Source organism: Cupressus sempervirens, chromosome 9, assembly GCF_028749045.1.
Source record: "Cupressus sempervirens isolate cs-2001-9-10 chromosome 9, ASM2874904v1, whole genome shotgun sequence".
Classification (NCBI taxonomy): domain Eukaryota; kingdom Viridiplantae; phylum Streptophyta; class Pinopsida; order Cupressales; family Cupressaceae; genus Cupressus; species Cupressus sempervirens.
The window spans coordinates 516,951,792-516,977,556 of NC_143126.1; positions in this window are offsets into that span (position 1 = coordinate 516,951,792).

Consider the following 25,765-nt stretch of genomic DNA (forward strand, 5'->3'; position numbering starts at 1 on the left):
ATGGAGTAGCCGAGTGAGAAATTTTTTATTAAGTGTGTGGATAGAGTGGCAAATGTGAGGCAATTTACACTTGGATCTTGGGTAAAGTTTGAGAAGGGCTAGTAGCTGAGGCTTGGGAAATAAGGAGATTGCTTGGTGGGATTATGAGAAAAAGTTTAGCTCTTCTTTGGAGGTTTCTACTAGAGTGTGGATTTTGAATAGCTAAGGTTTGGGTTGGATCTTGAGGGATCTTGTAGAACTACTTTTGTAATTGCTATTTTATTGGCCAAAAATTGGAAGACCTTACAGTTAGGAAAATTGCATGTAAGCTATTATTTTATGAATAAAGTGTTGTAATTAGTATTAGATCTTACATAGTTGTATTGTTTCCACTGTGTGGTTATTTGCTGGATGCTAGGACATCTCCTTTGGGGATCCTCCTACCTTGCATTGTGTTAAATGGTATCAGAGAATAGTTGTTCCTAAGTGTGTAGACAGATCACCGAAGTTAAGGTAGTTTGCACCAGGACCTTGGGTTGGAGAAGTTGATATGAGAAGATCTTGATCTAGTTAATATTGTGGTGGATTGTCCTTTATGGAGTCCTAAATATATTGGTTGTGAGGTGGAAGATCATGGTTCTGACTTACAATTGTAGAGGAATTATAGATGGATCAATGGATGCAAATATGGAGGGTTGATCTTGTAAGGGTATGATCATAGAGGGTTTGTGTGTGTATTTTATATCCATGTTCTTGGAATTGTGATTTGTGCAAGGTGGCATCTTGCAATCTAAGTTGCAAACAATTTAGGTTGTCATAAGGTGCATGGGGAAGATTTGTTGCAAAGGGTTTGTGAAGATCTTGGAAGATGTCTCCAAGAAGATTGGACCCTAGGATGATTGTGAATCTCCATGATGTGGCGGAGAAGAAATTTTTAGAGATTTTTGCTTAGTTTGAAGTTAGATTGACTGGTCAAGTTAAGGGATGGTTGAGTTTCATATATATTTATGGAGCTAGAGTCTATCAATCTAGAAGAGAGTTGTCTAACTAGTTAGAAGACTTGTGGCTGGTTAGCTTATTACCTTAGTAAAAAAGGTTTGGACACCCTTTCACAGTGACTCCATGATTAGATAGAATCATGTTTTTTCCTAAAATAACATACTGAATTCATTTTACTTTGTCAACTTGGGAGCATAAGCTTGAGAGGGTGGATAAAAAATATATGCTCTAATTCTTCTTTAAGTCATTATAACTAAGACAAAGGAAATACTGAAGGAGATTTAAGATAGAAAAAAAAAAACAACATCTTAACTAAAAGCTTAAAGTAATGCTACCAACAATAAACCTATCTATGTACCTATGCTACAAGAACAATTCATTGATTCTATTATCAATGGTTGCAGGAACATCAAAATTCTACCTTCTGAAGAAACAAACAAGGAAATGAGATCTATTTTAATAGAGTTGTTCACTCACCAAGTGGGCCCCCTTGGATGAGTGAACAGAGAAGACAATCATGACAGAAGATGTGAACTTGAACTTTGTATTCTATTCATTCATGGTAAGAGATTACATTTGATTAAAAATAAGATCTCACACTGCTGTTATGAAAATCAATCTATTCTATCTTTTCTCCAAAAACTCCTTCTCAAAGCTACAATAGGCATTATTTAAAGGGAAACTATAACAACTTCCTAACTCTACGATCACTCCATCAATGCAGATCAATTACAAATTCATAAAGTTTGCAACCAAAATATCATTATCCATAATTAAATCCCCCCAATAATATAGTAGGTTGAAGGATCTATATTCATGTGCTACCATAAAATAAAACATACAATAACTTTCTCATTTGTGATGGTTTTGCAATCTAGTCAAATTTGACTTAATACCAAGGTGATGACTTTAAATACACATGGAAAGTACCTGAAAAACATTGAATGCATACAACTTCTACATACATATATTCATATTCATCAACAATGTTAGAAAAGGTGTAATGTTCAAACTATCACTCTTTGCAAATCCTATGGCTACAAGAAGGAATCTACCCAAAACATAGCATGGATGAGGAAACATTTATCATCATGTGACATTCCTTCATTATACTATAGAATTCCATAGATTCAAGAAAATATAGCATATTTGAACTATCCATACTACTACTTCATGTCTTAACATATAGATAAAATATTCATGAAAACATAAGTTCATTTACTTAAAAACATAGAGTAATGATTGTTTATGCAATATAATTGTCTAAAAACAAAATAAAAGGCTCTCAAAATAATGGTCTTTTAGATGCCCATCATTCCCCCAACTGAGCTATTTCTAGTCCTTAGCGACCATGAAGTTCTTGATCTAGGCCTGAACTCTCCAATCACTAGGTATCCTTTCTCTTCGCTCATTTTGAACATAGTCAAAGTAACCATAATTTTCCTTGAGCCTTCTCTAGCACCACACTTCACTCGTCATATCATGATCCTCTGCATTGTCATTTACACCTAGTAGTGGCTGCAGGAGAATAGGAGGTTGATACCTTAATGGAAGCCAATGTTTGTATTGATTTCTCTCCAAATCAATATAGCATGGAATCCTAATAGTAGTAAGAGTCAAATTATGAGGAGAGTGGGGTTGTCCTATCTTTAATTCATGCATCATCCTTGTCTATGATTCCTTGGAAGCAACAATTGTTGTCTCAACATCTTGAGATGAGTGTTGTTCCCTTTCTACAAAAAATTGTTCTCTAATTGAACACACCTTACTAGATCCTACAGGGTTTCCTAGAATGGAAATCCAATCTAGAAATGTCAGTCTAGAATGTTGAACTTTTGGTCTCATGAGAAGAAGTCCTGTCATTTCACTATCCCTGTAAGGTGTAGCTTGATATTCTGTACTTATCTCATTATGTATCCATGACATTACTATTCTCAATAATTTTTTCAAAGGAATGGGAATAGATTGGAATGTGTCATAAAAATCATGTGGAGTAGAAATGGAGGAATTAAGAACTTCCACAATTCTAGTCAATTTATAGTGGAGGATCTTGGTGTACACTAGACTGTGCCTTAACTATCTCTAGGTCAAAATATTTTTCATAATTTTCTCCTTCTTGGGGTAACCCAATGATCTCAGCTACCACCTCTTCTATGAACTCAATTCTCATGCCCTTAACTATTGCAATGCCATCTTTTAAGGTGCTCATGAATTGAAGAGAGACCTCTTCATCAAATCCTTTTAGACTAAGATAGTAATCCAATGATCTCCTTCTTCTAAACATCTTGTAATTGGCTACATCACCCAGAAGAACTCGGTGATTGACTGGCTCATACCTCTGGAGACTTCCACCCATTGTTGGCTTCAATAGAATTTTGAAAAAATCATGATGTTTCAGATCTTGGTGAATCAAAGTTTGCAATATTATGACACTAGATATCTCATAAGAAAAAATGGCATGTACTTGAAGAGTTTAATGCACAATATCTTATAATATCCTTCTTACATCAAGTTTCATAATTTTTGCTCGTGTATAGGTCCATCACCTAAACACATTGCAAATTATCATTAAAAGTTAAGTAAATGCTCTTAATGTCCTTAATTTCATAATGACACAATCATAGAAGGATAAGTCATCAATATGTGACATTAGTCATTTCAATTACTAGTCATCTCAATTGTGATTGCGATTTGAAAACAAATATTTAAATATTTCCCTCCCTCTAACTATGAAAAGGCATGGGTCCCGCTAGGCTAGGATATGAAAGTGTAAATAATTGTAAACAATACCAATTCCTGATAGAGCATGAATAAAATAGAATGCATGAAAAGTTATGTAATATGTACCTAGCAACTACTATAGGAAAGATATTCTGGAAAAGATCATCTAAATTGAGAGTGATGGAATGGAATGGTAAGATGGGAGAGAGAGAAGGTGAAGTGGAGTGGATGGTGAAGAAAACACTTTCAAGAAGAAAGTGTTTATTATGAATTCCTTCAATGGAATCAAGAAGTATTAGGAATTAGGGTAGGAGATCCAAACTCTTTGGTTATAGGAACAAGGATATCCTCATTCTGCTAAAATTGTTGCAAGAACTCCTCATGACTAACTGGTTTATTGTAAAGCTTGAGGTAATGCCCATTGACAAGTAACTTGAAGTGGATAGGATCAATGGTAGACAACTGAACTCCACCATTTGGAAATACAACAAAAATTGCATACGGTCCTAACTAGTGTGTTTGAAACTTCCTTGGATTATGCTAGTATTTGGAGTCATAAAGGAGTGCCCAATCTCCTACAATAAACATTTTCTCTTTGATAATCTATCATGCCATTGTGTCCTTTGGTGCTGAATGAGTTTAATGTTATTCAATGCATATTTCCTCCATTCATCAAGACTATTTAAACTCAAGATTTGGTCTTGTTGTGCAATAGTAAGTTCCATACCAAGCTCTAAGGTAGTCCTTAATGTTTTATATTCACAATCCATAGGCATTACAACTGACCTACCATAGACAATCTCAAAAGGAGTAAATCTGGTTGTGAATTTCCAGGTGGTTCTATAAGCCCAAAGAGCTTCAGGAAGGCATGGGGACTAGTCCTTCTTATGGAGAGCTATTTTCTTGGTACGGATGGCTTCTAGCTCCCTATTAGTAACTTATACTTGACCATTATCCTGTGGATGATAAGGTGATGATTTACCATGCCGAATAGTATATTCCTGCATAAGAGCAATTATTAAATGTGATGTAAATTGAGCCCCTTGATCAGATTTCAACTCCCTAGGGACTCCAAACCATGTAAAGATGGATTCATACAAGAACTTGGCTGCATTGTTATCTCTTGGGTGATTCATGGGTTTAGCCTTTTCCCATTTGGTTACATAGTCATTGCGAACTAGAATATAGGATTTACCTTGTGAAGAAGGTTCAATAGGTCCTATAAAATCAATCCTCCATTTTTCAAAGGGTACAAAAACTATTTGAGGCTGCAGGGGAATTTCATTTGATTTAGTTGGTCTTCCCATATGTTGACACCTGTCATATTTCTTTGTATATCTAGCTGCACACTTGTGCAAACTTGACCAATAATATCCAATTGTCAAGATTTTGAAAGTTATTCATTTAGCTACAAAGTAACCTTTACAGGGCTCATCATGACATGCCCTTAAGACATCATATGTTTCATCCTCTCTTATACACCGACACATGACTTGATTAGGTCTAGCATAGAACATAAATCCAATAATACATGAATAGTTAAAGCTCTTTTCTGCTAGTAGCTTTCTTGCTTTGGTAGAGAAGTGAACTAGAATTTTGTTGGCGTAAATAAGTATTTACTATTTACACTTTAGTTAAGTTTACTTAGATTAATGTATTATTTTATTATTTATTAGTTAGACACCTAGGAGTATTGGTACTCATTTGAGTTGTCTTGTTGACAACACAAGAGTTAGCAACTCTTTTGTGCACATGGTGTCTACAACATAGGAGTTAGCACTCTAACTAAGCACATGGTGTCTACAACATCTCTACATGAGGTACAATTTTTCATACTTATCCTCTCATCTAAAATAGAGGATAATCCACTTCTGGTGGACATGTGCTTAGTTATCATGCTTATCTCCTAGCTCTTTCTAGAGACATTCTAGATGCATCTTAGAGGCCTTTATATACAGGCACTCCTAGTGTGTATGTACATGAATAAGATATTCATTCTCATATTGTTATTCTAATCATACTTTATTGGTCCATTCTATGCTTGTGCTTGAGTTTCTTGATCTTGGGTAATTTTTCCCTAAGGCAAATTCTTACATGGCATCATAACAGAGGGAGTTTCTCTTCACATAGTTGTTGGAGACCATTTTCTTGCTTCACCTCTTGGAGGACCTCAACTAAGATCTAGAGTATTACAGTAATTGGGAGCGTCTAGAGCCAAAGCAGACCTTACCATTGCATCCAGAGTGTTGATTCAATGAAATTTGATTATAATTTTGCCTACCTTAGGCTATAGTCAAAATTGAGGCAAATTATTTTTGCAAACTAGCACCTGAAGGCTTGATTTGCAATATTTGGTATGATCATTCTTTAGATCTATGTATTTAATTTTTCAGATCTAAATATTTTTTGCATCTCCGCATTTGTTTTTTTTAGATTTGCAGTTTATTTCCAAAATTCTGAGAAAAAATTGGCCCTTTAGGCCAGTAGGAGAGATTTTTTTGCAGTGAAGATTGGAGCTTGTTGATGCAAATTAGATATTTGCATCACATTTAGAAGGTCAAAAAACCCCCCAAATCAACTTTTGTTTCATCAAAATCAGACATTTCTAAGTCATTTGATTTTTGGAGGTGCGACTGCGATGATTCAAGAAAAATAATTACAGAGGTGATTTTCACACAATGATATCTCCATTGTATGGAATCCTTTTTTTTGAGATTTCTTTTTTTTGTGTTGGGGTAGAATTTTGTGATCTACACATTGGTGCAAGATATTTTAGATCTCTGTTCTTGAATTTTTTTGCATCTCACAAATCCCAATTTTTGCAACTTCAAAGGTTTAGTGCGAGCTTATCTGGACACATTTTCATGTTCCATTTTTTTTGAAAGTGCATAATTTTTTGTCTACTTTCCATATCTACAATCATATTATAGGCTTGTGTGAAAAAAAATACCACTTTTAGAAATAGGTCCTTTTTTGCATTGTATTGCTTTGATCAAACTTCAAATTTGTTGTATATTTGAACAACACTGCTAACTACTAGATTTGAACTCCAAGAGGAGGTTGTAAAAAGAAAAATCAGAAGCCCACTTTGTCCAAAAGCATCATTTTTTTTTTTTTGGGGGGGGGGGGGGGGGGTGGGTGTTCTTTGATTGAGTGAATGGGGGGGGTGTATCTTCTGTTCTTGTGTCTCTCTTTCTCTCTTGTGCTTTTTTATTTTTTTACATCATGAGTTCACCTAATACTCCACTTCTAATTTTATGCAATTATATTACATGGAAAGATATTATCTGGAGTAGACTAATGGAAAAAGGTTTAAATCCATATGTTGATGGTACAATTACAAAACCCACTGATGCTACTACACAAGCTGATTGGAAAATTAAAGATAACTAGGCTTTAGGAATCATTCAGAGTTGTGTTCATAGAGATATCTTCTTCCACATTTCCAACTTTAAGGATGCCAAGGATGCTTGGGATACACTTGCAGGCTTGTATGATAAGGTGGATGAGGAATAGGGATTCCAAATTGAAGATGATCTACTTCTATTGGATCCTAAGAATTTTGACTTAATTCAACAAAGCCAATGAATTGAAGATTGTGGTAATCCCATGAAGGATGATAGATTGATCCATCACATCTTGAAGAGGCTACCTTTAGAGTATGCATCTTTTGTTTCAAGTTACATCACTCACAAGTTGACCATGGGAAGTGTCTTCACTAAGCTTACATTTGATGCATTTGCAGAAATGTTGATGTTGGAACAATCCAAGTTGGTAGATATGGGAATTCTAATGTCATCAAATACCAAGGCATTGGTGGCTAGTAATGAGAACAAATCAAATCAAAGTGAAAAAAGTTCTACCAACATAAATAAAAAGCAGTGGAAGAAAAAATCACAATCAGAGACACAACAATCTTCCTCCTCACAACAAGACAATTCTTCTTCCAACAAGAAGGGACACAATGACAAGAAGGATAAACTATTTTGTGCATATTGCAAGAAACTGAATCATGATGAGCATCATTGCAAGACTAAGAGAATAGACGAGTTGGAAAACTTACTTAGGAAGAACAAAATCAATGTGCCAAATGCTTCCAAGGATTCTACTCCACCCACTTCAAAGTAAAAAGGGCAAGCATTTATGGAAAGTTCAAGTTCTTCAGGGGAATGGATTCTTGACTCAGGTGCCTCATATCATATGGGTTCCTCAAAAGGACACTTTTCTTCATTGAAGTAGTCTAAGGTACCTCACATCTTTGTAGGGGATGATACAACAATGGAAGTTGAAGGGAAAGGACAAGTTGAGATGGAAAATGGAGAGTTCAAAGATGTTCTCTATGTTCCTAACCTTAGCTCTAATCTCCTTTCAATTTATCAAATCACTTACTATGGATGTGGCAATAAAGTTGAGTTCCTTCCTGATTCAATAATGGTGCACAATCTTAAAGATGATTCATTGTTTGTAGTGGGTAAAGTCAATCATGACACAAGGCTTTATTCCTTCTCCCACTTTGTGCCTAAGTCTTCTTCACATGACTTGTTGACACAATCTCATTCACAAGGAAAATTATGGCATGAGCGGTATGGACAGATTTCCTTCCACTATCTCCATCAACTTAGCTCAAAAAAATGGTCAAAAGTCTACCTACAATCAACTTTTCTAAGGGTGAATGTTCAACTTGTTCTGTGGATATGCATCTAGAAGAGAAGTTTGACAAAGGGAAGTCTTCAAGAGCATTAGTTGTTCTTGAGTTGGTGCACACAGTTCTAGCAGGTCCTTTTGTAGTGACATTAGTTAGCAAGGGTTGCTATGTTCTCACTTTCATTGATGAATTTTCATGCTACACATGGGTCTACTTTCTTGATCACAAGAATAAAGTGTTTGACAATTTTCTAGCCTTCAAGAGTCATGTTGAGAAGCAATCAAGAAAATCCATCAAGGTTCTTCACATGGACAATGAAAGTAGATATGTGAACTCAAGACTTAGAGATTTTTGTGAACTTGAGGTTATTCATCTTCAGAATCCAATAGCATTTAGTCTACAAAATACAAATGTTGCAGCAATGAAGATTAGAACTCTTAAGTCAATGACAAGTTGCATGATTCAAGCTAAGTCTCTTGATCCATCACTTGAAGTCAAAGCTATAAGCAGTGCTGATCACATACTTAATAGGTCTCCTCATTATGTCTTAGATGGAAAGACTCCTTTTGAGGCATGGTGCAAAAGAAAACCAATTGTGAAAAACTTAAGAGTTTTTGGTTGTCTTGCATGGGCACACATCTCTTCAAGGGAATACAAGGCATTGCCACCAAGGCCTTGTACTTTCATTGGATATGAAGATAGTGTTAAGGCATATAGACTTATGGATCTTAAGACTCATGAGATCTTCATAGAGAGGAATGTTCACTTTGAGTAAGGTTCACCTAGCTTATCCTCTAATCCTATCTGTACTTCATAATATTGACAACAGTGATAGTGATCCAACAAATTTAGATATATGGGATCCTATTGCTAGCTAAAAAAAGAGGTCACAATATCATTACATTCCACACACTTACATTGCTATAATGAAGGTCCATACATTTCAACACAATAGGGTACACCTAGTCTTCTAGTTCCAGCATCAGGGGTGACTTCTTGATAGACATTTTAGGTTTGTTTGTGGAGTTACACATAGCAGATTTTAGAGACATCATTGATGATATACATCTTCTCTTTGATGAAGGGCTCTTTAGTTGTCGCAAGGGCTCACTTTGACCCTCCTATCCATTCTCTACATGATCGGTCTTACCAAGTTGATATGATTGTGGATCCTTATGTACAAAAGTTGCAGAAGGTCCCTTTATCATTGAGGATACAACACATGTTCTCCATCCATTCTCATTAGATCTGCACTTTTTCTTTTCAACAGTGTTGGAAGGGGTGACCATTAGGATCGACATAGGGATAGTTGAGCAGGCTTTAGAGACACCATTCATCTTCAAGATTCTTTCTACACATTGGGGAAGCATCTCATCTATACCTATGATATTGTTTCTTCCAAAGGGGAGGAACATTATTTAGCAGTCATGTATCAACTTCTATATTGAAGCAACTATCACTGATTGACATTCTACTTTTTTTTTTTGGGGGGGGGGGGACTACCTTGTCTCCTTTCTTCTACTTCTTCTCTATTATTCGAGGGGGTCATTTTTCCTCTTATGGGGTTTTTTCCTTCTCATACTTCTCTATTGTATATACTTGATTTATGTTGTAAGGGGGGGGTCTTGATTAATCCATCCATCAATACATCTTTTTTTTTTCATCTCTCTTTTTGGGGGATCATTTTTCCCATGAGGTTTTCCCTCTTTCTCCACTTTTTGAGAGATTTCATTGCATTTTGTACATGGGTAACTAACATGGCCTAGTAGTTGGGACCCATCATGCATTTTCATCCTAGCTTTCATAAGCTTAAATGCATTCCCCTAAGTTGCACTTAAGGGGGGGGTGTTGGTGTAAATAAGTATTTATTATTTGCACTTTACTTAAGTTTACTTAGGTTAATGCATTATTTTATTATTTATTAGTTAGGCACCTAGGAGTATGTGTACTCATCTGAGTTGTCTTATTGACAACACATGAGTTAGCAACTCTTTTATGCACATGGTGTCTACAACACAGGAGTTAGTAATCAAATTAAGCACATGGTGTCTACAACATCTCTACATAAGATACACCTTGTTGTACTTATCCTCTCATCTACAATGGAGGATAATCCACTTCTGATGGGCATGTGCTTAGTTGTCATGCTTATCTCCTAGCTCTTTCTAAAGACATTCTAGATGCATCTTAGAGGCCTTTATATATAGGCACTCCTAGTGTGTATGTAGATGATAGAGATATTCATTCTCATATTTTTATTTTGATCATAATTTATTGGTCCATTCTATGCTTGTGCTTGAGTTCCTTGATCTTGGGTGATTTTTCCATAAGGCATATTCTTACACATTTTACTTTGTCGTTAGATAGTTAGCAATATTTGCATACCATGGATTCTGTGCTGACAATAGAAAAAGGTGTTCATCTGGAAAATTATCATCAATAGCTATAGGATCATCAAGGACATGAAACCTAGAGATAAATTTGGCTACCACATGGCCTTACTAGGTTTATCTACTATTGTGATATCAAATTCTTGAATGAGTAATAATGAGCGAGCTAATCTTCCTGATATTACATGCTTGTTCACCAAATATTTTATCACATAATGGTCAGTATGGACAAATATATCATATCCAATAATATAGTGCCTAAATTTATTGAGGGCATAGATGACTGTAAGTAACTCCTTTTTAGTGACTATGTAGTTAAACTTTGCACCTTACAAATATTTACTAATGAAATAAATGGGATGTCCAATTGAGTCTACCTTTTGTCCTAGCATGAAACCTATAACATAGTATAAGGAATCTATATGAATGTGAAAAGGAAATCCCAATTGGGTCCTCTCTAAATAGGTGTTGTGGTAAGAAATTCCTTAAGCTACATGATGATGTAGCACAATTAGAGTCCCAAGAAAATGCATAATCCTTTTTTAGTAGGTTGTAGAGGGGTGCTACAAGTTGATTGAAGTTTTTAATGAATCTTCTATAATATCCAACATGTCTCAAAAAACTTTGTACATCCTTCTACTTGTCTGGTATAGGCAAGGTACTAATGACTTTAATCTTTTTTGGATCTGCTTGGATGCCCTTAGATGAAATAAAATGGCCTAGCACTACACCTTCATCATCATAATTTTTTTTTTCACTATTTAAGGAAAGGTTGTATAGTGTTGACATCTTTTGAGTACCATTTCTAGATTAACATTTTCTTCCTCAAAAGTAGCCCCATAAATAGTAAAATCATCCATGTAGATCTCCATATAGCCAGCAAATATATTTGAAAAGATACTGATGATAGCTCGTTGAAATGTGGCTGGGGCATTGCACAAGTCAAAAGGTAAAACTGAGTACAAAAACATTCCCCATAGGAAGCTAAACATTTTTTTCCTTCATCCTCTAGGGCTATTTGGATCTAATTGTAACCACTAACACCATCCAAAAAAGAAGAATACTTTTTGCCAGCTAGGTTATCAAGGATGTAAGGAAACTTAGGTGTAGAAATAACTTCCTACACTAATCTCGTACGGAAAGTATTGTGAAAAATCCTTATTAAATCCTTACAATTATAGATTTGATATTAAGTAAACAATAATATTGTAGTCAACCATGAATACAAAAAATAGATAGAGAAAAAAAACATATAAACACAGAGATATGCTGGTGGGGAAAAACCTTTTGGTAAAACGACCCCACCTCTCCAAAACTTACACAATGTATTATCTTCAACACAAAGATTACAACACACTTTTAGTGCAAGTTCTTTTAGGACATGGAAGACTTACTCAACAACAACCAACAATACACTTTTTTGCTCTCCTATCTACAACCCTAAAAATGCTTATATAATGTTCTTTCCATTTTAAGGAAAACTTCTGAAGAACAACCATATTAGGATTTTACCATTCTTGAGAAAAGTAGGAACCCAATTTTTTGTTTGGGGTGATGCCTTGAACCTCACATGCTAGATGGAGACTCGAGTGTACATTATTCAATGATCAATTGTCACATGTCTTCATGTCTTCACCCATCATCAAATCTTTCAAAGATAGCTCTTACGCATCATAGGAATTTTTCATAACTATTTTAGTCATGATCTCCTTACACACAATTCAGGATGCTGACACATGCAAGTGGTGTGACACATCAACATGTCAACTAGACATGTACACTCACACTTAATTACATTATTTTCAAAAAATACATTTATAAAACAAATAATAAGAATGGGAATTATCCAAGGTAGAGACACCTTATTCCTAACAAAGGACTTGGGCTATAAATGGAAAGGGAAAATGATCTTTCTTAGTGGATGAATTGAGATCCCTATAATCTACATAGACTCACCATTTTCCTCCCTTTTTAGGTACTATAACCAGTGGTGAGACCTATTAGCTATTAGAGATGGGGTATATAAAACCAACACTTAGTAATTTTTGCAATTCATTCTTAACTATATCTTTTAAAATAGGGTTAACTCTCTTCTAAGGCTGTCAGACAGGTTTGAAGTTAGGGCTGATGTAAATCTTGTGAGTGCAAAGCATGGGATCTATCCCTTTCATGTCTATGTAATCCCAATAAAATTCTTTTTAATTCTCCTAAAGTAACTGCAACATAATCTTCTATTGGGAGGGTGGTAAGGCATTGTTGACATTCAATTCTCTGCCTAGACCAACTTCCATTTTAATAACCTTATTTCTCATTAATAATTGGGCAACAAGAGATGAATCCATCTCATGAGGTAATAATAAGTGGAGAAGCTGTGAAACTTCTCAATGATGTGGTGAATCTAAGGATGGCAATATTGTCTTTAAGATACATGTAGATTGAGGACACACTTGAGAATCTATTCCATATTCATTCAGAATGATAGATGAAATTATTTAATCTTCTTCTCGAGCAACTATAAATGATCCTCTACCTATCATCATCAGCTAATGGATGGAATTCACCTTTGGATCATCATCACCCAAATCTGGCTAGATTACTTGATCATCTAGTAACAATGGTTGAGTAAGGGAGTATAAAGTCAAGTTCTTAGTATGAATACCATTGGATATTGTCATCTTTCCAGATCAACAAGCTATATAAGCATCTGCATTGGCCAACCATGGTCATCCTACAATTAAAGGATATCCTCCCATATTAGCCTTTGGGGAGAGGACAACAAAATCAACTGGATAATCCCAAGAGTTTAAGGTGATATGACATCTTATATCATCCCATCTGGCCTAATAGTAGAGCTATCAACAAGTTGAAGTATGATGGATGTCTCTCTGAGGCTAATGATATGCAGTCGAGACAATACCTCCTTTGTCATAACATTTATAAATGCTCCTAAATCAACTAAAGCATTTTGAACTTGGATCTCATGGATAGTGATTGTAACTACAGGGCTTCAAGGGTCAAAATATTTAGGTACAATTAATTTCTCCAACATTAAATTAGACAACTATCCTAGGACATGAATGGTTTTTGGATATTTCTTCTTCCTTCCTAGCTATTTAATACATGCTTCCTTAATAGCTTTAGTATAGGCAAGGACTTCCTTGATATCATCCAATAATGGTATTTTTACTATCATTTGCTTCAATTGATTAAACAAATCAATGATTGCACAATTTTCTGTGGGCTAGATTTTTTCCAACAACCTATAGGGAAATGAACTTTTTTTGGCTATAAGAGAGGTCTGCTAATTTGACTCATCTTTTTGTTTAGTTGGAGAATCTTCAACTTCCATTATTGTAGGCTTTTGGGGTGAAGGAAGAGTGGTGCCTAAACTTAAGTGAATAGCATTCCAGGAGATATCATAGCTTTTTTGTTGAGCCTACTATTTAGTATTGTTTGAATTAGGATTAGGATAAACTATTATCTAGGTCTACTTGGGAGGAGTATTAGTGTCTATAAGAGGAGGCATTAAAACTTGTTGCTGAGATGGTGGCAATAGGGTTTAATGATTTGGTTGCGTATTCCAATGTTGAGGTTGTTGCCAACCATGCTGAGGTTACTGCCAACCTTGCTAAGGTTTTTGCCAACTCTTCTGGGGTTGTTGCTAATCATTATTTCCACTAAAACTAGTATTTTGAGAAATTTTCCATTGGTCGTTATAATTATAACTTCAAAGAGGATCTTGTGGCATACCTTGTCTTTAAGACCATGGCCTTTATTGAGAAACATAAAGAACCTCTCTATTTTCATCGATGGCTTTAAACTCAGTAGGCATTAATTGTGTCTCCAAACTTGCAATAGATTTACATCTACAGTTCCTTTTCTTTTCCCTACAATGTGAATAGTATTTAGTCAACATGGCATCAACTTCAACTTTCTTCCTTCTTCTTGCATGGTGTCTTGCTGAGTGGCTACATCATTAATGATGTCTTTCTTGAAATCTAATAGCAAGTTGGATAATTCCATCTTTGATACTCCTGAACTACCATTGGACTTATGTGGTAGATCTCTAAGTCCCCTACCTTTCTTCATAGTGGCTCTAAAATAATTTAGACATATATTTTGTATATTAGTCCAAGTTTTTTGAGTGATATCTTCTCCTTCCATAAGATCTAGAGCTTCAACACTTCCATCATTCACACCTCTTAGAAAAAGATGTTTCTTTGATTCCTCATTCAATTGATGTTGTGTGTTATGCTGCAGGTTGAACATGAACTAAGAAACATAATTTCCAAGGTTTCATCATCCTTTTGGGACATTTTGAAAGTGTCAACCCCCTTTAAACTTTGAGCCCTATACTATTATTTATACTTTGTGAGGAACAAGTTTCTCATTGCAGTCCAATCTACTATAACATTGGCACCCAACTCCATGAACCATCTTAGAGCAGCTTCCTTTAAGGTAGAAGGAAAAATTTTTAGTTTATGGGAATCAATTGTATAGCCATCATAACTTCTAAAAAGTATGTCAAAATCAAAGAGAAAGGTTTTAGGGTCTTTATTGATTAGGCCATAAGACTTTGGGAGTGCAGCAATAGGTATGTTCTTCAAGTTTTGGTTACCCTACTAAGGAGGGATAGGAAAAGGAAATGTAGGTTGAGGCTGAGGCTGAGCCATTCCTGGAGGAGGTACTGGTGGTGGTGGTTGATAGATAATAAGGGCAAGTAGATTATCTTGGTATTTAGGTTCAACAAAAAGATCATTCAAATGCAGGTATTCTTCAAAGGATGAGGGTATTCATTCTTGAGTAAAAACAAATGGTTTTTCAAAAGGTTTCTCTTCTTCATTCTTTCTATAAGGTTCTTCAGGTTCAGGATTAAAAATTTCTTCTTGAATATTACATGGAAGAAATCTCCCAAGGAGGCCTCTTCTTCTATCCATGCAAAATAACGTGAAATCTAAACTAACATAACAAATTCAAGGTTGAATTAGATTGACACTTGACCTGAGAACTGCTCCAAAAATGGCCAGTCAACTTAATACCTTAGTAACAAAGGATTGGATATCCTTTCATAGTCACTCCATGAGTAGACAGAATCATGTGTTTTCCTAAAATAACATATTGACTTCATTTTATTTTGTCAACCCAGGAGCGTAAGCTTGAGAGGGTGGCTATAAAGTATATGCTCAAATTCTTCTTTAAGTCATTGCAACTAACAACAAGGAAATGTTGAAGGAGACATAAGCTAGAAACTAAAACAACATCTTAACTAAAAGCTTAAAGTAATGCTACCAATAGTAAACCTATCTATGCACCTATACTACAGGAACAATTCACTAATTTTGTTATCAATGGGTATAGGAACAACAAAATTCTACCTTGCAAAGAAAGAAACAAGGAAATCAAATATATTCTAACAAAATAGTTCACTCACTAAGTGCAACCCCTTGGATGAGTGAACAAAAAAGATAATCAAGAGAGAAGATGTAAACTTGAACTTTGTATTCTATTCATTCATGGTAAGAGATTACATTTGATTGAAAATAAGATTACACATTGCTATTATGAAAATTAATCTATTCTATCTTTTCTCCAAAAAATCCTTCTGAAATCTACATCATGTGTTATTTAAGGGGAAACTACAACCACTTCCCAACTCTACAATAACTCCATCAATGAGGATCAATTATAGATTCATAAAGTTTGCAACAAAAATATCAATAACCATGATTAAATCTCCCCAAGAATATAGTAGGTTGAGGGAGCTATATTCATGCACTGCCATAAAATAAAACATACAATAACTTGCTCATTTGTGGTGGTTCAACAACTCGATCAGCTTTGAATTAGCACTGAGGTGATGACTTTGAATACACATGACAAGTACCTGCAAAATATTGAATGCATACAACTTCTACAAAAATACATTCATATTCATCAACAATGTTAGAAAAGGTGTAATGTTCAAACTATCACTCTTTGTAAATCCTATGGCTACAAGAAGGAATCTACCCAAAACCTAGCATGGATGAGGAAATATTTATCAACATGTAACATTCCTTCATTATAGCATAGAAATTCATAGATTCAAGAAAATATAGCATATTTGAACTATCCATACTACTACTTCATGTCTTAGCATATAGATAACATATTCATGAAAACGTAAGTTCATTTTCTTAAAACCATAGAGTCATGATTGTTTCTACAAGATAATTATCAAAAAACAAGATAAAATGATCTCAAAATAATGGCCTTTTAGAGGCCCATCAACTTTTTCAAGAGAGAAGATGGCATAGTAAGGTCGAGATTGAGGTTGGTTTTATTGATAATTTTTGGAGTCTAATGCAAAATCGGTAGAGCCACTTGTGGTTATTGCTAAAAAGGTTCCTAACTTGTTGATGTTGGATGAAGATTGGTTTTCATGATCAGTTGGTTGAGTCTGACATGAAAATTGTAGAGCACTTGGTCGTGGATGATTTGATTTTGTGGGTGATCTTATTATGAGCAATGAGATTCTTGGTGTTAGGAGTTTGACATTTATGGGTTATGCTGCTAATGTGGATTTGGTTTTGGATCTACATGGTAGTACAGATCAATATGTTCTTGATTTATTGATGGTTGGCATGGATGAGGATATACCTATGAAGAATTATGTTCATTTTTCATGGGAGTGAGAATGTTGATTGGGTTGTTGAGATTCAAGATATTTTGGTGTTTAGATGGATGCCACATGTGTGGGTGATTTAAGGATTTGTTCTTTTATCTATATTGATTGACAAGCCTTGGGTGAAGATGAAGTGGAAGTATAGTTCTCGTGAAGGAACAAAGTGTGGAACACACTTTTCTTTGTACCTTGGGAGTCTAATGTAGGGACATATGAGGTTCCTAAAGATATTGGCCATTTTCATTAAGTTTCTATGTTCACCTAGAGGATTAACCAAGTTGCAGTGTTAAACTAATTGAGTTCAGTGTTAACCAATAGTGTTAATTGAGTCAAGTGTTAACAAATAGTGTTAACTGAGTTCATAGTATTAGCTGAGTTTGTAGTGTTAATCAAGTTCCTATGTTAACTGAGTTCTTGTCTTAACTAAGTTTCTATGTTAATCAACTGTTCCTTCGTGTGCCGAGTGAACTAATGGTTGCTGATACTCAGAAGTGGTTTCTTAATACTCATTCATGTCTTGGTTCCAACTTTTTCAAGTTGTTTGTGTTTAGTTTCTAGTGTGAGCTAACCTTGGCATTTAATTTGATTGTATTTATTTAATTTCTATTGTCAAAAAAATTGTGGTTTAAATATGCATTTAATACAAGGGTTTATTTAATTTGTAACATACTAGGTTGACCTGTGGCTTAGTTGGGTATAAGTAGGGGGTCTTATGGAGTCTTGAGTCATTATTGAGTGCAGGACCAACATGGAGAAGATGGAGTAGCTAAATGAGAAATTTTTTCCTAAGTGTGTAGAGAGAGCATTAAATGTGAGATAGTATAAAATTGGATCTTTGGTAAAGTTTGAGAAGAGCTAGTAGCTGAGGCTTGGGAAACAAAGAGATTTCCTAGTGGGATTACTAGCACAAGTTTATGTCTTCCTGGAGGTTTCTACTAGAGTGTGGATATGACATAGCTATGGTTTGGGTTGGATATTGAGGGATCTTGCATAAATATTTTTGTAATTGCTATTTTATTTGGCCAAAACCTGGAAGACCTTACAACCGGGAACATTGAATGTAAATAGTTATTTTATGAATAAAATGTTGTAATGGGTATAAGATCTTGCGTTGTTGTATTGTTTCCACTGTGTGGTTATTTGCTAAGGGTTGGAACATCTCCTATGCGGATTCTCTTGCCTTGTACTATATCAATCAAGGATGGAGAAGAAGAGTAGTTGAAAGAAGCAAAGTTTGAGAAGAGCTAGTAGTTAAGTGTGGGCTTGGAAAACAAGGGGGTTGCTTGTTCACTTGCAAGCACAAGTTTAGATTCTTCTCGGAGTTCTCTACTAGATTGTAGATCTAGGCTAGCTAGGGTTTGGATCTTGCAATATCTTGCATAGAAGTTTCTATATTTTCTTCTATATCTAGTTGTAATTCAAAAGGCCTTATAGCCAGGCATGTTGGATATAAATATTATGATTATATTATGAGAGCCATCATTATTTTGGATCTAAATCTTTGTGTTATTATTATTCTTTTTCTATGTGGTTATTTTCTAGGGTTAGGAAATCTCCTTTGGGGATTCTCCTGCCTTGCACTATGTTACATAAGAGCATAATAGTGATCTTGAATCTCTTTAGAAGGTAAATCATAATGAGTATACACAATTTGAGGTGGGACAAATATAGTATTTATACATTTTAAAAAGTCATTGATGTTATCTTGATTAGGAGATGGAGTCAGAAGAGAGGATAAAGATTTTTTGAAGGATTCATGGTATGTCAAAGATTTTTGAAGAAGTTCTTAAAGAGAAATCTTGGCAAGGGTATTATGAAACTGCAATACCAAATCATAATCCTGTTGAAAATTTGATTGAAAAGATCATTGATGAAGAAGATTGATTGAAAGAGGGAGATTTTTGTTAAAAGAATGTTTTCAATCATTGTTTTGTCATTGATGTCAAACTTACTATTTGTAGGAATGATATTTTTTCATAAGATCCAATTATTATCACTTAGTTGATTGATGAAGAGGATTTAATCAACAAGATGCAACAAGAAAACCTAAGGGAAAGGTTGAGTTATGATGTTGTAATGAAGTGTAAGGATCAGTTAAGACAATGGCTAAATGATGTATTAATAACATACTTAAAGATACAAAGCTTGGCCACACTTAGAAACATTGGAGGAATACGTTGCAAGAAGGTTGACTACAAAGCTTAAAATAAGTTTATTAGTGGGTGCCGAGCAAGCTAGTTAAAGCTGAGCAAACTTTCAAATTGGAGCCAAGCAAATGAAAAATCTAGTGTATGTCAAGTGAACTTCAGGTGTTGAGCATAATTAAAAACATAGTTGATTCTGAGTGAACTTAAGGTGTCGAGCATCAGTAAAAATGTAGTTGATGCTGAGTAACACAGTATGTGCTGAGCACTAGTATTTCAATAGTGTTGAGCTACTGCATTATTTTAAAAGTCAAAGATTCATCAGATCTGAGATGAAATAGTTGTTACCTAGAATTTTGTGAACTAGTTGGAGGATAAGGATGATGAATTGGTGGCACAAAATTTTATGTAAACCATTTTTGAGTGAATTCAAAAGGATTATTCAAGAAGTTTCTAGAAGGAACACAATGTGGGTTAGATTCAATGAATCTTACCTAATCCATACGAATTGAAATTAAAGGATGGAAGAATTGAGCAAGAAAAGAAAGTCCAAAACTTCTATTTAAGGAATCATAGACCAAGAAACAAAAGCTGCTAGTGTGCCAAATTGCAAAGTGGCTAAAGGGTGTCAAGGAGAAGACATCTAGGAGAAGGAAGAACAGAGCATAGAGGGTTTGCTTTGATGAGTGGTCAGGAAGAGATGATTGCACTAGTACATTGAGCATGGAGACTCAAGGAGACTAAGCTTGAAAGGAGAGAAAGTTGTCAAGTGTTGCAAAGATTGAAAGCTAGGCAAGGTTATGAGTGGAAGAGTGATCTAAAATCTGCAAGTTAAGTTGTATGTTGTAATCAGGTCAAAGATTTTTCTAATACTCTCTAGAAATTGTATCAGATATGAAAATCCTATGGACTTAGGTTGGTTTAGTAGCCATTTTTAAATCCTTTAATAGGGTGGCATTCCAAGTGAATGTTCTAAAGTCTTTTAATTAGGCCCACTTCTAATAGGGTGGTTAAATCCTCTAACAATGTCACATTTAATAGTGTGTTGTAAGCCTTTAACAAGGCATGCCTTTCACAAGGTATCACTTCAGCAGAGTGAGAATTGAGTAGCATTTTATTGGTGGTTTTTTTCAAATTGGGTTTCCACATAAATCACTGTGTTATGTGTTGATCTTTTTATGTGTTAAGCTTGTATGTTGATTTACAGTAACTTGCTGATTAGGAAAGTTAAAGCTTGGATGAATGAATGGTTGAATGGGCTCACTACACTTAGTAAAAAGTTTGAATTGGAAATTTGGACTTTGAATAACTGATTCACACCCCCCCCCCCCCCCCCCCCAAAGTTATTCTAAAGCATTTCTAACAATTGGTATCAGAGCCATCTGTTGATTTAGTTTCAAGGTACTAGAAGTAGGAAGATCAAGATGTCCAAGAGATAAGTTCCCAAGCTTAATAAAGAAAACTTTGTTGCATGGAAGAGTCTGATGAATTTGCACCTTGGATCAATAGGTGATTATGCAAAAATCTCAATTAGAACACAACATGTAGAACTAGCTAGATCTCTTACTACAGATGATTTGAGCAAAAGGAAGGAGGATAATTAGGCAATGCTGGAAATTGCCTCTGCACTCAGCTATGCTGAATTTGATGATATCAAAGGATCTAATACTACATTCAAAATGTGGAAAGCCCTAACAGATATCTATGGAGGAGATCAAAATGTTCAGAGAGCAAAGAGAGAAAGCTTTAGAGGAAAGTTTGATGACATGAAAATGGAGGAAGGTGAAAATGTTGCTCAGTATGGATCTAGAATGAAAGAAGTGGTAAGTGCAATAAGGAGTTTAGGTGGTCAATTGGAAGAAGAGACTATCAATAGAAAATACTTGAGAACTCTACTCCCTATCTATGCTATTAGAGTTTTAGCCATCCAAGACCTAAGGTGTGTACAAGGAAACACAATAACCTTTGAAGGAATTGTGGGAAGACTTACTGCATTTGAACTATCAAACTTTGACAACTATAGACCTAAGAACCTTGAATCTTCTTTCATGGCCAAGCTGACATTGAAAGACACTGAGGAGGTGACATCAAAGAAGAAGAGTAGAAAATGAAAACATGCATCCAGTGATAGCAACATAGATGAGGAAGATGTGGATTAGTTCAAAGCACTATTGGCTAGAAGATTCCATAGAGGCAAAGGTAAATTCAAAAGTAAGCTCCCTATCATATGTTTTAATTGCAATGAAATAGGACATATTGCTACAAGGTGTACATAGAAGAAGAACTACAAAGAAGGAAACAAGTACAAGAATGAAAGAAAAGATGATAACAGAGATTACAAAAAAAAAGACAAAAGATGCTACATCGTTGAAGAAGATTCTGATGAGAATGATGAAGAAGTAGTCTATGTGGCCATGAAGGATGAATTAGATAAAGATGAAGATGAAGCAACAACATTGGTAACCTATGTGAATAAGAATGACAAGTGGATCATAGACAGTGGTTTCTCACATCACATGACATGAGATAAAAGCTAATTGATTACCTTTACTCACTATGATGGAAATAGTGTGAGATTTGGAATGATGCTCCATGTCAAATCAAAGGAAAAGGTTCCATTAAAATTACTAAGAAAATTTCATGTGATAATGCATACTATGTTGAAGGATTGAACTACAATTTTGAGTGTATCACAATTAGGAAATGTAGGCTACAAAGTAGAATTTGAAAAAAAATCTGCCAAGATCTATGACATTGATGGAAATTTGATAGGAAAGGGTGAAAAAACTAGGAGTAATTTTTTTTACCTAGATATGGAAGATGCAACTTGTCTTGTTTTTAGACTTGATGATGTGTGGTTGTGGCATAAAAGATTGTGCCATGTTAACTTTGACAATCTAATTAGCATAAAAAAAAAGAATAAGGTTAGAGGTTTACCTAAACTGAAGAAACCTGAAAACACAATGTGCAAACAATGTCAACTAGGGAAGATGACCAAGTCTAGTTTCAAAAGCAAAACATACACTTCCAAAGAAGTACTAGAGTTAGTCCATACAGACTTATGTGGTCCAATAGAAGTGCAAAGCTACCTAGGAGATAGATACATAATGCTATTTGTAGATGACTATTCAAAGATGATGACTATTATGTTCTTGAAGCAAAAATCTAATGCATTTCAAATGTTTAAATGGTATTTGGCCAGAGTTGAGAAGGAAACAAGAAAGAGTCTAAAGTGCCTAAGATTAGAAAAAGGAGGTGAGTTTACATCAAAAGAATTTGAGATATTCTGTAATGACAAAGGTATCAAAAGGTAAACATCAACACCAAGAACTCCACCTCAAAATGGTATTGCTGAAAGAAGAAATAGATCAATGATAGACTATGTCAGAACCTTGATGATGGAGCAAAATGTTTCTCTAAAGTACTGGAGAGAAGTTGTAAGCATTATTGTTTACACCCTAAATAGAGTCCAAGTCAAGAAAAGTACAAATGAAACACCTTTTGAATTGTGGTATGGTCATTCACCTATTGTAAAACATTTCAAAGTATTTGGTTGTAAATGCTATATTCTTAAAGATACTAGAAATGGTAAGTTTGATGGAAAGAGTGATGAAGGGATATTCATTGGATACTCTACTAGAAGTAAGCCATATAAGTGTTTGAATACTAACACTAACAAGATTGTGGAGAGTACAAATGCAAATTTTGATAAGCATGCATAAGTCTAAGTTGATGAATCTAGGAAATCAAAAGATTTCAAATCTTTTGTATACTTCTATGAAGGAATGACTGTTGAAGAAAATGCTACTAATCAAGTTGGGAATTAGCAACAAATCTCAGTATAAGCCAAGTCACACCTAGTGAATGCCGAGCTGCATTCATAAGCTAAGCTTCAAAATGAAGGAAATGAACATTCTGATTCTAAAATTAGTGCACATGAAAGAGATGATGAAGTACCAAATGGAGAAGAACAAAATGACTCTAAAGCTGAAGGATCAAACATGGAAAGAAGGATAGAACCAAGATTATCCAAATATGTAAGAAGACATCACCATGTAGATCAAATCATTGATGACAAGGATGCCAGACTAATGACAAGGAATAGACTTAGGAATGAATCATGTTTGTTGAGCAAGGTTGACCCCAAAATAGTGAAAGATGCACTACAAGATGATGGCTGGTATAAAGCTATGAAAGAAGAGATAGATTAGATTGAGAAGAACAAAACCTAGACCCTAGTTCCTAGACCAACTGACAAGAATGTAATTGGTACTGAATGGGTGTTTAGGAAAAAAACTTGATGAGAATGGTGAGATAACTAGAAACAAAGCCAGACTAGTTTGCAAAGGCTTTGCACAAGAGGAAGGATTGGATTATGGGGAAACATTTTCCCTTGTTGCAAGAATGGAAGGAGTAAGAACACTACTTGCATATGTTTCTTAAAAAGGTTTCAAAGTCTACCAAATGGATGGCAAGTCTACTTTTCTAAATGGTATATTGGAAGAAGAAGTCTACATAGAACAACCAGAGAGATTTTTTGATGATGACAATAAGGACAAGGTCTATAAATTGCATAAGGCACTATATGGCCTAAAGGTAAGTGCCTAGAGCATGGTATGAGAGACTACACAAATATCTTGGTATAATAGGATTTTAGAGAACAGATGACAACAACAATTTGTATATCAAGGCTGAAAAAGTTAAAGACATTTTAAGTAAGCACCTAGAGCATGGTATGAGAGACTACACAAATATCTTGTGAAGATAGGATTTAAGAGAACAGATGACAACAACAATTTGTATATCAAGGCTGAAAAAGGTAAAGACATTTTTATTTTTGAAATCTTTGTTGATGATATAATATTTGGAGGAAAATATATTCTATGCAAAGATTTTGCTAATCAAATGAAACATGAGTTTGAAATGTCAATGTTTGGAGAAATCAAATTCTTTGTTGGATTGCAAGTACATCAATTGAAGCATGGAATATTTGTGAGCCAATAAAAATACATCAAGGAGGTACTCAAAAAATTTGGATTGGAAGACTCAAAACTAGTCAGCACACCAATGGTGACAGTACATAAGTTATCCAAAAATGATGAGTCCGCTAAAGTGAATTAGACAATGTATAGATCAATGATTGGAAAGTTACAGTATGTTGTACATAGTAGACCAAACATTGCATTAGTAGTTGGAATAGTGGCAAGATTTTTTGCAAATCCAAGAGAAAATCATCTGATGGTAGTGAAGAGAATAGTGAGGCACTTAAAAGGAATTGATGACTTTGGTTTGTACTACAAGAGGAGTGAAAAGTTTGAACTGAGAGTCTACATTGATGCAGACTAGGGAGGCAACATTGATGACAAAAAAAACACCAGTGGAGGAGCACTTTTCTTAGGGAAAAGATTGATTACATGGACCAGTAAAAAACATAGTTGTACCTCACAGTCAACAATAGAAGCTGAATATGTTGCAACTACTATCAATTGCACCAATATTGTATGGATCAAAAATTTGTTGCAAGGTATGAAGGAAGAAGTAAATGAGCCTATGATACTATATTGTGATAATAAAAGTGCTATCAACATATCAAAGAACCCTGTAATGTATGCTAAAATCAAACATATTGCAATTAAGTATCACTATGTAAGAGAATTGGTGGAAGACAAGCAAGTGAAGATGGAATATGTAAGCTTAAAGGAATAGATTGTTGAAATCTTCACAAAAGCACTACATAAAGATGCTTTTGAGTATCTTACAGGTAAGTTAGGGGTGATACCCCTAGCCAAGGCTACTTAAATAAGCAAAGACTTCCCTACATCAAAGGAATTGATTGTTGAAATATTACACACTGATGTAGAGGATACCTACTTTAGGATTATTCCTAAAGTAATTAAAATACTGAAGTTCCAAATCAGTCATAAGCAAGGTGATAGAGGGAGAAAAGTGAAAGAACCTGCAAAAGCTACACTTGCATATTAAGATGCTGAAACAATATGTCGTTGGCATTGTTGTCAAAGAGGGAGAAGTACTAAGAAACTAATCAACAACAAATGATCAATAGTATGAGGGAGAAAGTGCAGAAGCTGATTAGAATAGAGAATAGAAAAAGATGAGCAATGCATACAGAGGGAGAAACTATAAGAAGGAAGAAAGGAAAGAAAAAGAATATAGTAGCTAAGAGGGAGAAGTTAGCACAAAGAAGGAAATGTGAAAATTGAGT